Here is an 11,643-nt window from a genome sequence, read left to right as displayed (position 1 = left end):
AAACCCCATTCTAAAACATGATTTTTCTATGCCCATGAGAATTTAGGAAAACCCCGCGTATCTCTATTTCAAAAAATAATGGGTGCTTCTTGAGGCTTGTGGATTGGGGATTCTGAATCTCTAATCAATTTTAAAAACCCACGGTGGAATCTTGATTTATTTGGGTTTTTAGTTTGAAACCCTTAGGAGTGTTCTTGAGAATTTTTAGATGAATGTGGATGTATTTTGGAGAATTGGGGACTGAATTTCGTGTTTATGGCTGAATAAGGGTGGGAAAAGGACTATTTTGCACCAAAAACGGAGTGTTTAAGTCACTTGAAACCATTACATAGGCGCCGCATATGATTCACCTATGTTTACATAGGCGCCGCCTATGCTATCGCCTATGTTTACATAGGAGATGCATATGCTATCGCCTATGTTTACATAGGCACCGCATATGCTATCGCCTATGTTTAAATAGGCCCCGCATATGCTTTCCAGTGGCCATGTGCGATTGGTTAGGCAACGCTTACTACTTTGAAAGGCCATAACTTCTTGCTCGGGTGCCAGATTTTAGCAAAATTAGTATCGTTGAAAAGCTAACTCGAAAACCTATCATCTTACACATAGTAGGCTCTCTAATTCGACATATACAAAGAGTCATGGTCTATAGAAGTCGATATAAATTATAATTTCCACTTAAACTTAATCGATCGAAGTAGTTTTCAAGTCGTCCTTCAGTCAAAGGAACTCTATGGTCTAAATTCAAGCGTGAATGGATCCACATACTACACAAATAATTAACATGCCATATTGGCATGGGATTTTTGGCTTCGGGATTACCAATGCATCGGAATCATGGTCTATATTGTATCCCGAAATGCAGGGCGTTACATTATCCCCCCCTTAGGATCATTCATCCCCAAATGATGATGCGAGACACAGACAGACATGATTTCAAGCATGATAAGGAATAGGAAAGATAAGATAGAAGTAGTACCTTCTATCTCGTCATCCATCGAAGCAAACAAATTGGGATATCTAATTCTCATGTCTTCTTCTGACTCCCAAGTTGCTTCTTCAACTTTCTAATTCTTCAACAATACCATCACTGAGGCTATCTCTTTGCTCCTCAACTTTTGAACTTGGAGATCTAAAATTTCAATGGGCTCTTTTTCTAAGACAAGGAATCTGTCACTTTGATATCCTCTGCTGGCAATACCAAAGAATGATCTCCAATGTATTTCTTCAACATGGATACATGGAATACCGGATGAACGGAACCCAAACTTGCAAGCAATTCTAGCTCATAAGCAACTGCACCAATCTTTCTTAGAATTTGATATGGCCCTATATAGTGAGGGCTCAATATACCCATTTTTTCAAACTGTATAACTCTTTTCATAGGAGAAACCTTGAGAAACACCCAATCACCAACTTCAAACTCTAATTCTCTTTTCCAAACATCGGCATAGGACTTCTGATGACTCTGAGTAGTCTTGAGTCGTTCTCTAATGATATTCACTTTCTCCATCGCCCGATGAACAAGATAAGGCCCATACAACTGAGTCTCACCCACTTTATACCATCTTATCGGACACCTACATCTCCTCCCATACAAAGCCTCGAAAGGAGCCATCTTCATGCTGGCATGGTAACTATTATTGTAAGCAAATTCAATCAGTGGTAGGTGATCTACCCAACTACCTTTGAAATCAATGACACTTTCCCTCAACATATCCTCGAGGGTTTGAATGGTACGCTAAGATTGCCCATCCGTCTGAGGGTGGAAAGGTGTGCTCAAATTCACTTGTGTACCTAAACCCTTTTTAAAAGATCTCCAGAACAGAGATGAAAACTATGTACCTTTATCGGATATAATGGACACTGGTTCCCCCTGCAACCGAACTATCTCCTCAATGTAAATCTTAGCATAACCCTCTCCCGAATAATTAGTCCTCACAGGCAAAAAGTGGGCTGACTTTGTCAACCGATCTACAATCACCATATAGAATCATACTGGTTTCGAGATCTCAGAAGTCCTGTAATGAAGTCCATGTTTATCATCACCTACTTCCACAAAGGCAGGGCTATCTCTTGGGAAGTACCACCTGGCCTCATGTGTTCTACCTTTACTTGTTGACAGTTCAAACACTTCAACACAAAATCAGCTACATCATGTTTCATTTTATTCCACCAATACAAGGTTTTCAGATCATGGTACATCTTAGTAGAGCCTGGGTGAACGACATACCTCAAAGTGTGCGCATCATCAAGGATTCTTTCCCGCAGTCCATCAACATTCAGAATGCACAATCTACCCTGAAATATCAGAATACCATTACCACCAATTTCAAACGACATAACCTTTTGTTGACCCACATTTTTCTTGATTTGCATTAAGATGGGATCTTCAACCTACTTCTCCTTAACTTCAGCACAAAGGGATGACTTAGCTAACTCATGAGCAATTTCCCCTCTATCTTCAGAATCTAAGAGTCGCACTCCCAGATATGCAAGGTGGTGAATATACTTCACCATCTCTTTCTTTCCTTCTTTTACATGAGAAAGGCTACCTATAGACAACCTGCTGAGGGCATCGGCTACAACATTTGCCTTGCTAAGATGGTAATGCAAGATCATATCATAGTCTTTCAGAAGCTCCATCCAACGCCTCTTCCTAAGGTTCAATTCTTTCTGCGAGAAAACATACTACAGACTCTTGTGGTCAGTAAAGATATCAGTGTGAACATCGTACAAGTAGTGCCGCCAAATCTTTAGTGCAAACACCACAACCGCTAACTACAAATCATGGGTGGGGTAGTTCCGCTCGTGCACCTTCAACTACCTAGATGCATAGGCCACTACCTTACCATACTGCATCAACACATAACCAAGTCCCACACGAGACGCACACAGTATACCACAAAGACATCTACACCCTCGAGAAGGGTCAAAACAGGAGAAGTGGTTAGTTTGTCTTTCAACTTGTCAAAACTATTCTCACACAGATCAGACCACACAAACTTCACCTTTTTCTGAGTCAATTTAGTGAGTGGAGCAGCTATGGTAGAAAAATTCTCTATGAACCTTCTGTAATACCCCGCCAAACCCAAAAAGCTCCGACTATCAGTTGGAGTCGTAGGTCTAGGCCATTTTCTCACTGCTTCAACTTTCTGGGGATCCACTCTTTTCCTGTCACTGGAAACAATATGCCCCAAGTAGGCAATAACATCTAACCAAAATTCACACTTACAAAATTTGGCATACAATTGATGATCCTTAAGGGTCTGAAGAATAATTCAGAGGCAAGGGTGGTGCTGAAGAATTTACTTGAAACTTTGCACCACCAAAATTCTTTCTAGCAGATGGACATTTCCTCTAAAAGTGACCCAGTTGACCACATGAATAACACACAATCGTGCCCAACTGAAAAATTCCCAGATGATTTCTACCACAAGTCTCACACCGCGGAAAAGTACGATGCTGCTGAGCCACACTACCCTATGATCAAGTATCCTGAGCTCTGGTTCCATGGTTAGTCTGCAAACTATGAGATCGTCTTTCAGTTGGTGGTCGGGGTACTAGGGCACTGGCTATAGACTGCGCATTACCCTAATTCTTTTTTTTCTACCATTTATTTCCCTACTTACCACCCTGAGGCTGAATGTGACTCTAGTCGGCTAATCTGTCTCTTTTTGCTTGTCTTTCCACCTCCCTAGCTTCAGAGATCTTATTTTTCTCTTCTACCTACTGCATATGAACGGTCAGCCTAGCAAAGTCTAACTCCTTATTTAACATTGGCCCTGGCACTCAAGCACCAAGTTATCAGAAGGGCCAGATGTAAATCTCCTCATCCGGGATCTCATATTACTAGTCAACTCTGGTGCATAGTGGGCTATTTTATTAAACTTCAAAGTGTACTCCTGGACACTCATACTGCCCTACTTCAGATTTATAAACTCTTCCTCTTTGCCGTCCTTAACTCCAGAAGAAACAATCGATCAAGGAAAACTTCCACAAATTTGCCCCAAACTGTGGGCTCAGCACTATCACCTTTTGCATTCTCCCAGTTGGCATACCACTGATTCCCAACATCCTTAAGCTGATAAGTTGCTAGTTCCACCCCTTCAAACTCATACACATGCATTACCTTAAAGATCTTTTCCATTTTATCGATGAACTCCTGTGGATCTTTCTCCACCTTGGTGCCATTGAACTTAGGTGGGTTCATTTTCATAAAATGTCCGACCCTGGTAGCCTCAAACATAACAGATGCAGACCCAATATCTTCTGATCGTTGAGCCTGGTTAGCTACCAACTGTGTCAACAAATTAATAGACTGCTTGAATTTTTCATTCAAAATATCTCTTTAAGCAGTCGGGGGACGACTGTCATCAGTCCGCGGAGCCCAAGGTGGACTGTTCAGTAATGGAGGGACTCCTAGAGTAGGGACAGGTTTTAGAGTATGAGCTTGTTATAATTCAGTATCCCATGGGTGGGATGGACCTCATCTGCCTGAGTATTCTGATCGATGATACGACGTGGAGGCATAACGGTGTTTTTGAAATACAATAGATCATTCGTTAGGGAATAGTTCAGACTCTGAAGAAATAACTAAATCACAATAAAGGAAAACATTTCCTACATGCCTAGTAGCCTCTTACTTATAAGTATGGTATGCTACACATCCATAACCAAGACTCTACCCGATACAATTTTCCAAACACCCTTGGACCACGAACTATGCTTTGATACCAAGTTTATCATGACCCGAGCCGGGGCCCTAGCCGTTACGAGCATCCCGAACCATGAAGGCCCGGAATACCCTTCTCTATCTATCTGGTAATCATGCACATAATTTATATGATAAAAGGTAATGCAGAAAGAGAAATCTAATACAAAAACATGGTCAATCTGAATGTGATCATAATACTGAAAACTGAAATCCAAAATATATCTGAATAATAATGTCTGACTCAGTCTGCGAAATCTCTACCATGAACTAATAAAAGTTGTCTGAAAGCTGGGAAAAGGCCCCCAGTAGACCAAAACCTAACTAATAGTAGTAATATGAAATAACAAAGCCTTCTGAATCATAAAATGCTCACCACTACAAACTCCGGTCTGTGATCTGAAATCTCTACTATTTATTTGGACCCCTAGATTGTGCCACATAACCTGAAAGGAGGGAGGTCAGGACAATTGTACTGGCACGTGAAGAAATCCAAAATAGAGTAATTGAACATTTATATATATATATATATATATATATATAATATGAGAGCAACTTTCATCAATACGTCATGCATAAAACAGTTTCTGAAAAACATATGGGCACTTTCTGAAAATATGTAACCTGTCTATAAAATTTCAAATTCTTATCTGTGTATTACTTTTGAGTTAGGTGGTATCCCTTACAAGTCTGATATTCCACGGGTGATATGGAATCCACCATTGACTCGGCGGGGAAGCCTTCAACTCAAGTGTGCCGCAAGGGTTGGAGTTCCTGAATCTGATACGCCATACGACACTTAAGTTAGCATATAATAATATACTCGGTTCACCAAACCATGGTTTTGGGCAAAGACTTGTCTAAACTCATGCCTTCTTCGGGGAACCACCTAAGCTCTCTTTATGCACTATTTTAGCCTTTTCTAAACATGCATCATTCTGAAGTTCTAAAACATGTAAATCTGATAAAGTTTAATTTTTGTATTCGTCTGTGTTTATTTTGGCATTTTCTGAGTTTGGTAGCGTCATACCAAGACTAGCATGTCATGATTTCTGAGCCATAATACATTAAGATAAATCTTTCATTTAAAGCAACACTTGGACCACCCAAATACATGCAACTGATATTGAAGATTACGTGTTCCGAAACGCAAGTCAAAATCATGCAAAAACTTCATCAACATATAGTGGTCTAGTGCCTTTAGAAAGTCCATACACTCTTTCATTACATGCATTATGAACATTAAACATTCATGCTAGATTCCCTCTTTAGTGATTTAAAACCACCTTTAAATCATAACAAGAGTTCAATCATTTCATACAGTTCTTTTCAAGGATGCATTGCAAAACAATTGATATACTATGAGACATCTGAAAAATTCATAATAAGAGGGAATTCACCAAAAATCATGCCCTCAACAAGAATTCATTCTTAAATACATGGTTTCATACATTCATATTCTCAAATCTCTTTGGGGAAGGTCAAAAGAATAAAATAATGATGTTAAAACATTTAATACATGAATATATATATAGATTCAAAAATCCCATTCTAAAACATGAGTTTTCTATGCCCATGAGAATTTAGAAAAACCTCACGTATCTTTATTTCAGAAAATAATGGGTGCTTCTTGAAGCTTGTGGATTGGGGATTCCGAATCTCTAATCGATTTTGAAAACCCACAGTTGAATCTTGATTTATTTGGATTTTTAGTTTGAAACCCTTAGGAGTGTTCTTGAGAATTTTTAGATGAATGTGAATGTATTTTGGAGAATTGGGGACTGAATTTCGTGTTTATGGTTGAATAAGGGTGGGAAAAGGACCATTTTACCCCAAAAACGGAGTGTTTAAGTCACTTGAAACCATTACATCGGCGCCGTATATGATAACGCCTATGTTTACATAGGCTCCGCCTATGCTATCACCTATGTTTACATAGGCGACACCTATGCTATCGCTTATGTTTACATAGGGGCCTCTTATGCTTTCCAGTGGCCATGTGCGATTGGTTAGGCAACACATACTAGTTTGAAAGGCCATAACTTCTTGCTCGGGTGCCGGATTTTTGAAAAATTGGTATTGTTGGAAAGCTAACTCGAAAATCTATCATTTTACACATAGTAGGCTCTCTAATTTGACATATACAAAGAGGCATGGTAGATAGAATTTGATATAAATTATAATGTCCATTTAAACTTAGTCGATTGAAGTAGTTTTCAACTCTGGTGCATAGTGAGCTAGTTTATTAAACTTCAAAGTGTCCTCCTGGACACTCATACTGCCCTGCTTCAGATTTATAAACTCTTCCTCTTTGGCCTCCCTCAACTCCAAAGGATAGAATCGATCAAGAAAAATTTCCACAAATTTGCCCCAAACTGTGGGCTCAGCACTCTCACCTTTTACATCCTCCCAGTTGGTATACCACTGATTCACAAAATCCTTAAGCTGATAAGTTGCTAGTTCCACCCCTTCAACCTCATCCACATGCATTAACTTAAAGATTATTTCCATCTCATCGATGAACTCCTGTGGATCTTCCTCCACCTTGGTGCCAGTGAACTTAGGTGGGTTCATTTTCATGAAATGTACGACCCTGGTAGTCTCAGACATAATAGATGCAGACCCAATATCTTCTGATCATTGAGCCTAGTTAGCTACCAACTGTGTCAACATATGAATAGAACATCTGAATTCTTCATTTGATATATCTCTCTGAGCAGTCGGGGGACAGTTGTCATCAGTCCGCGGAGCCTGAGGTGGACTGGTCAGGAATGGAGGGACTCCCAGAGTAGGGACAGGTTGTAGAGTGTGAGCTCTATTACAAGTCCGCATCCCATAGGTGGGACGAACCTTATCTGCCTAAGCATTCTGATTGATGATATGACGTGGAGGCATAACGGTGTTTCTGAAATACAAGAGATCATTGATTAGGGAACAGTTTAGACTCTGAATAAATAACTAAATCACAAAGAAGGGAAACATATCCTAAACGCCTAGTAGCCTTTTGCTTATAAGTGTGGTGCGCTACACACCCATAACCAAGAATCTACCCGACACAATTTTCCAGATACCCTGGGACCACGAACTACGCTTTGATACTAATTTTATCATGACCCGAGTCGGAGCACTAGCCGTGATGAGCATCCCAAACCATGAAGGCCCGAAACACCCTTCTCTACCTATCTTGTAATCATGCACATAATTCTTATGATAAAAGGTAATGCGAAAAGAGAAATCCAATATGGAAACATGGTCAATCTGAATATGATCATAATATTGAAAACTGAAATCCAAAATATATCTGAATAATAATGTCTGACTCAGTCCACGAAATCTCTACCATGAACTAATCAAAGTTGTCTGAAAGCTAGGACAAGGCCCCCAATAGACCAAAACCTAACTAATAGTAGTAATATGAAATAACCAAGCCTTTTGAATCATAAAAGGCTCAACACTACAAACTTTGGTCTGTGATCTGAAATCTCTACTATTTATCTGGACCCCTAGATTGTGCCACAGAACATGAAAGGGGGGGGGGGGAGGGGTCAGGATAATTGTACTGGCACGTGAAGAAATCCAAAATAGAGTAATTGAACATTTATACAAATATATATATAAAATACGTGAGAGTAATTTTCATTAAAACATCATGCATAAAACAGTTTCTGAAAAACACATGGGCACTTTCTAAAAACATGTAACCTATCTATAAATTTAAAATTATGATCTGTGTATTACTTCTGAGTTAGGTGGTATCCCTTACAAGTCTGATATTCCACGGGCAATATGGAATCCACAATTGAATCGGCGGGGAAGCCTCCAACTCAAGTTTGCCGCAAGGGTTGGAGTTCCTGAATCTGATACGCCACACGACACTTAAGTCAGCGTATAATAATACACACGGGTCGGCAAACCACGGTTTTGGGCAAAGAGTTGTCTGAACTCACGCCTTCTTCGGGAGACCACCTAAGCTCTCTTTATGCCCTATTTTAGCCTTTTCTGAACATGCATCATTCTGAAGTTCTATAACATGCAAATTTGATAAAGTCTGATTTCTGTATTTGTCTGTGTCTGTTATGGCATTTTTTGAGTTTGGTATCATCATACCAAGACTTAAAAGTAATGATTTCTGAGCCATAATACATTAAGATAAATCTTTAAGTTAAAGCAAAGCTTAGACCACCCAAAAACATGCAACTGATATAGAAGATTTCGTGTTCCGAAACTCAAGTCAAAATCATGCAAAAACTTAGTGCCTTTAGAAAATCCATGCACTCTTTCATTACATGCATTATGAACATTAAATATTCATGCTAGATCCCCTCTTTAGTGATTTAAAACCACCTTTAAATCATAACAAGAGTTTAATCATTTCATATCGTGCTTTTCAAGGATGCATTGCAAAACAATTCATATACTATGAGAAATCTGAAAAATTCATAATAAGAGGGAATTCACCCAAAATAATGCTCTCAACAAGAATTCATTCTTAAATATACGGTTTTATACATTCATATTCTCAAATCACTTTAGAGAAGGTCAAAAGACCAAAACAATGATGTTAAAACATTTAATACATGAATATATATATAGATTCAAAAACCCCATTCTAAAACATGATTTTTCTATGCCCATGAGAATTTAGGAAAACCCCGCGAATCTCTATTTCAGAAAATAATGGGTGCTTTTTGAAGCCTGTATATTGGGGATTCCAAATCTCTAATCGATTTTGAAAACCCATGGTTAAATCTGGATTTATTTAGATTTTTAGTTTGAAACCCTTGGGAGTGTTCTTGAGAATTTTTAGATGAATGTGGATGTATGTTGGAGAATTGGGGACTGAATTTCGTGTTTATGGCTGAATAAGGGTGGGAAAAGGACCATTTTGCCCAAAAAACGGAGTGTTTAAGTCACTTGAAACTATTACATAGGCGCCACATATGATATCTCTTATGTTTACATAGGCGCCGCCTATCCTATCACCTATGTTTACACAGGCGCTGCCTATGCTATCGCCTATGTTTACATAGGCGCCGCATATGCTTTCCAGTTGCAATGTGCGATTGGTTAGGTGACCCATACTACTTTGAAAGGCCATAACTTCTTGCTCGGGTGCTGTATTTTACCAAAATTGGTATCGTTGGAAAGCTAACTCGAAAACCTATAATTTTACACATAGTAGGTTCTCTAATTCGACCTATACAAAGAGTCATGGTCGATAGAAGTTGACAAAAATTATAATGTCCACTTAAACTTAATCGATCGAAATAGTTTTCAACTCGTCCTTGAGTCAAAGGACCTCTATGGTCTATATTCAAGATTGAATGGATTCACATACTACACAAATAATTAACATGCCATATTGGCATAGGATTTATGGCTTCGGGATTATCAATGCATCAGAATCATGGTCTATATTGTAGCCTAAAATGCGGGGCATTACATTGTCCCCCCTTAAAATCATTCGTCCTCGAATGATGATGCGAGACACAGATAGACACGATTTCAAGCATAATAAGGACTAGGAAAGATAAGATAGGAGTAGTACCTTCTGTCTCATCATCCATCGAAGAAAACAAATTGGGATATCTAATTCTCATGTCATCTTCTGACTCCCAAGTTGCTTCTTCAACTTTCTGATTTCTCGACAATACCTACACTGAGGTTATCTCTTTGCTCCTCAACTTTCAAACTTGGTGATCCAAAATTTGAACGGGCTCTTCTTCGTAAGACAAGAAATCTGTCACTTTGATATCCTCTATTGGCAATACCAAAGAATGATCTCCAATGCATTTCTTCAACATGGATACATGGAATACCGGATGAACGGAACCCAAACTTGCAGGCAATTCTAGCTCATAAGCAACTGCATTAATCTTTCTCAGAATTTAATATGGCCCTGTATAGCGAGGGCTCAATTTACCCATTTTTCCAAACCGCATAACTCCTTTCATAGGAGAAACCTTGAGAAACACCCAATCATTAACTTCAAACTCTAATTCTCTTCTCCAAACATCGGTATAGGATTTCTGACGACTCTGAGCAGTCTTGAGTCATTTTCTAATGATCTTCACTTTCTCCATCGCTTGATGAACAAGATCAGGCCCATACAACTGAGTCTCACCCACTTCATACCATCCTATCGGAGACCTACATCTCCTCCCATACAAAGCCTCAAAATGAGCCATCTTGATGCTGGCATAGTAACTATTATTGTAAGCAAATTCAATCAGTGGCAGGTGATCTACCCAACTACCTTTGAAATCAATGACACATGCCCTCAACATATCCTCGAGGGTCTGAATGGTATGCTCCGCTTGCTCATCCGTCTGAGGGTGGAAAGTTGTGCTCAAATTCATTTGTGTACCTAAACCCTTCTGAAAAGATCTCCAGAACAGAGATAAAAACTGCGTACCTCTATCAGATATAATGGATACTAAATCTGTGCTACATCACGTTTCATATTATTCCACCAATACAAGGTTTTCAGATCATGGTACTTCTTAGTATAGCCTGGGTGAATAACCTACCTCGAAGTGTGCACCTCATCAAGGATTCTTTCCCGCAGTCCATCAATATTCGAAATGCACAATCTACCCTGAAATCTCAGAATACCATTACCACCAATTTCAAATGACATAACCTTTTATTGACTCACATCTTTCTTGATTTGCATCAAGATGGGATCTTTAACCTGCTTCTCCTTAACTTCAGCACAAAGGGATGACTTAGCTAACTCATGAACAATTAACCTTCCATATTTGGAATGTAAGAGTCGCACTCCTAGATTTGCAAGGCTGTGAATATCCTTCACCATCTCTTTCTTTCCTTCTTCAACATAAGAAAGGCTGCCCATAGACAACGTATTAAGGGCATCGGCTACAACATTTGCCTTACCCTGATGGTAATGCAGGGTCATATCATAG

The sequence above is a fragment of the Capsicum annuum genome, unplaced genomic scaffold (genome assembly GCF_002878395.1).
Source record: "Capsicum annuum cultivar UCD-10X-F1 unplaced genomic scaffold, UCD10Xv1.1 ctg3419, whole genome shotgun sequence".
Classification (NCBI taxonomy): domain Eukaryota; kingdom Viridiplantae; phylum Streptophyta; class Magnoliopsida; order Solanales; family Solanaceae; genus Capsicum; species Capsicum annuum.
Note: the sequence above shows the minus strand (reverse complement) of the source record.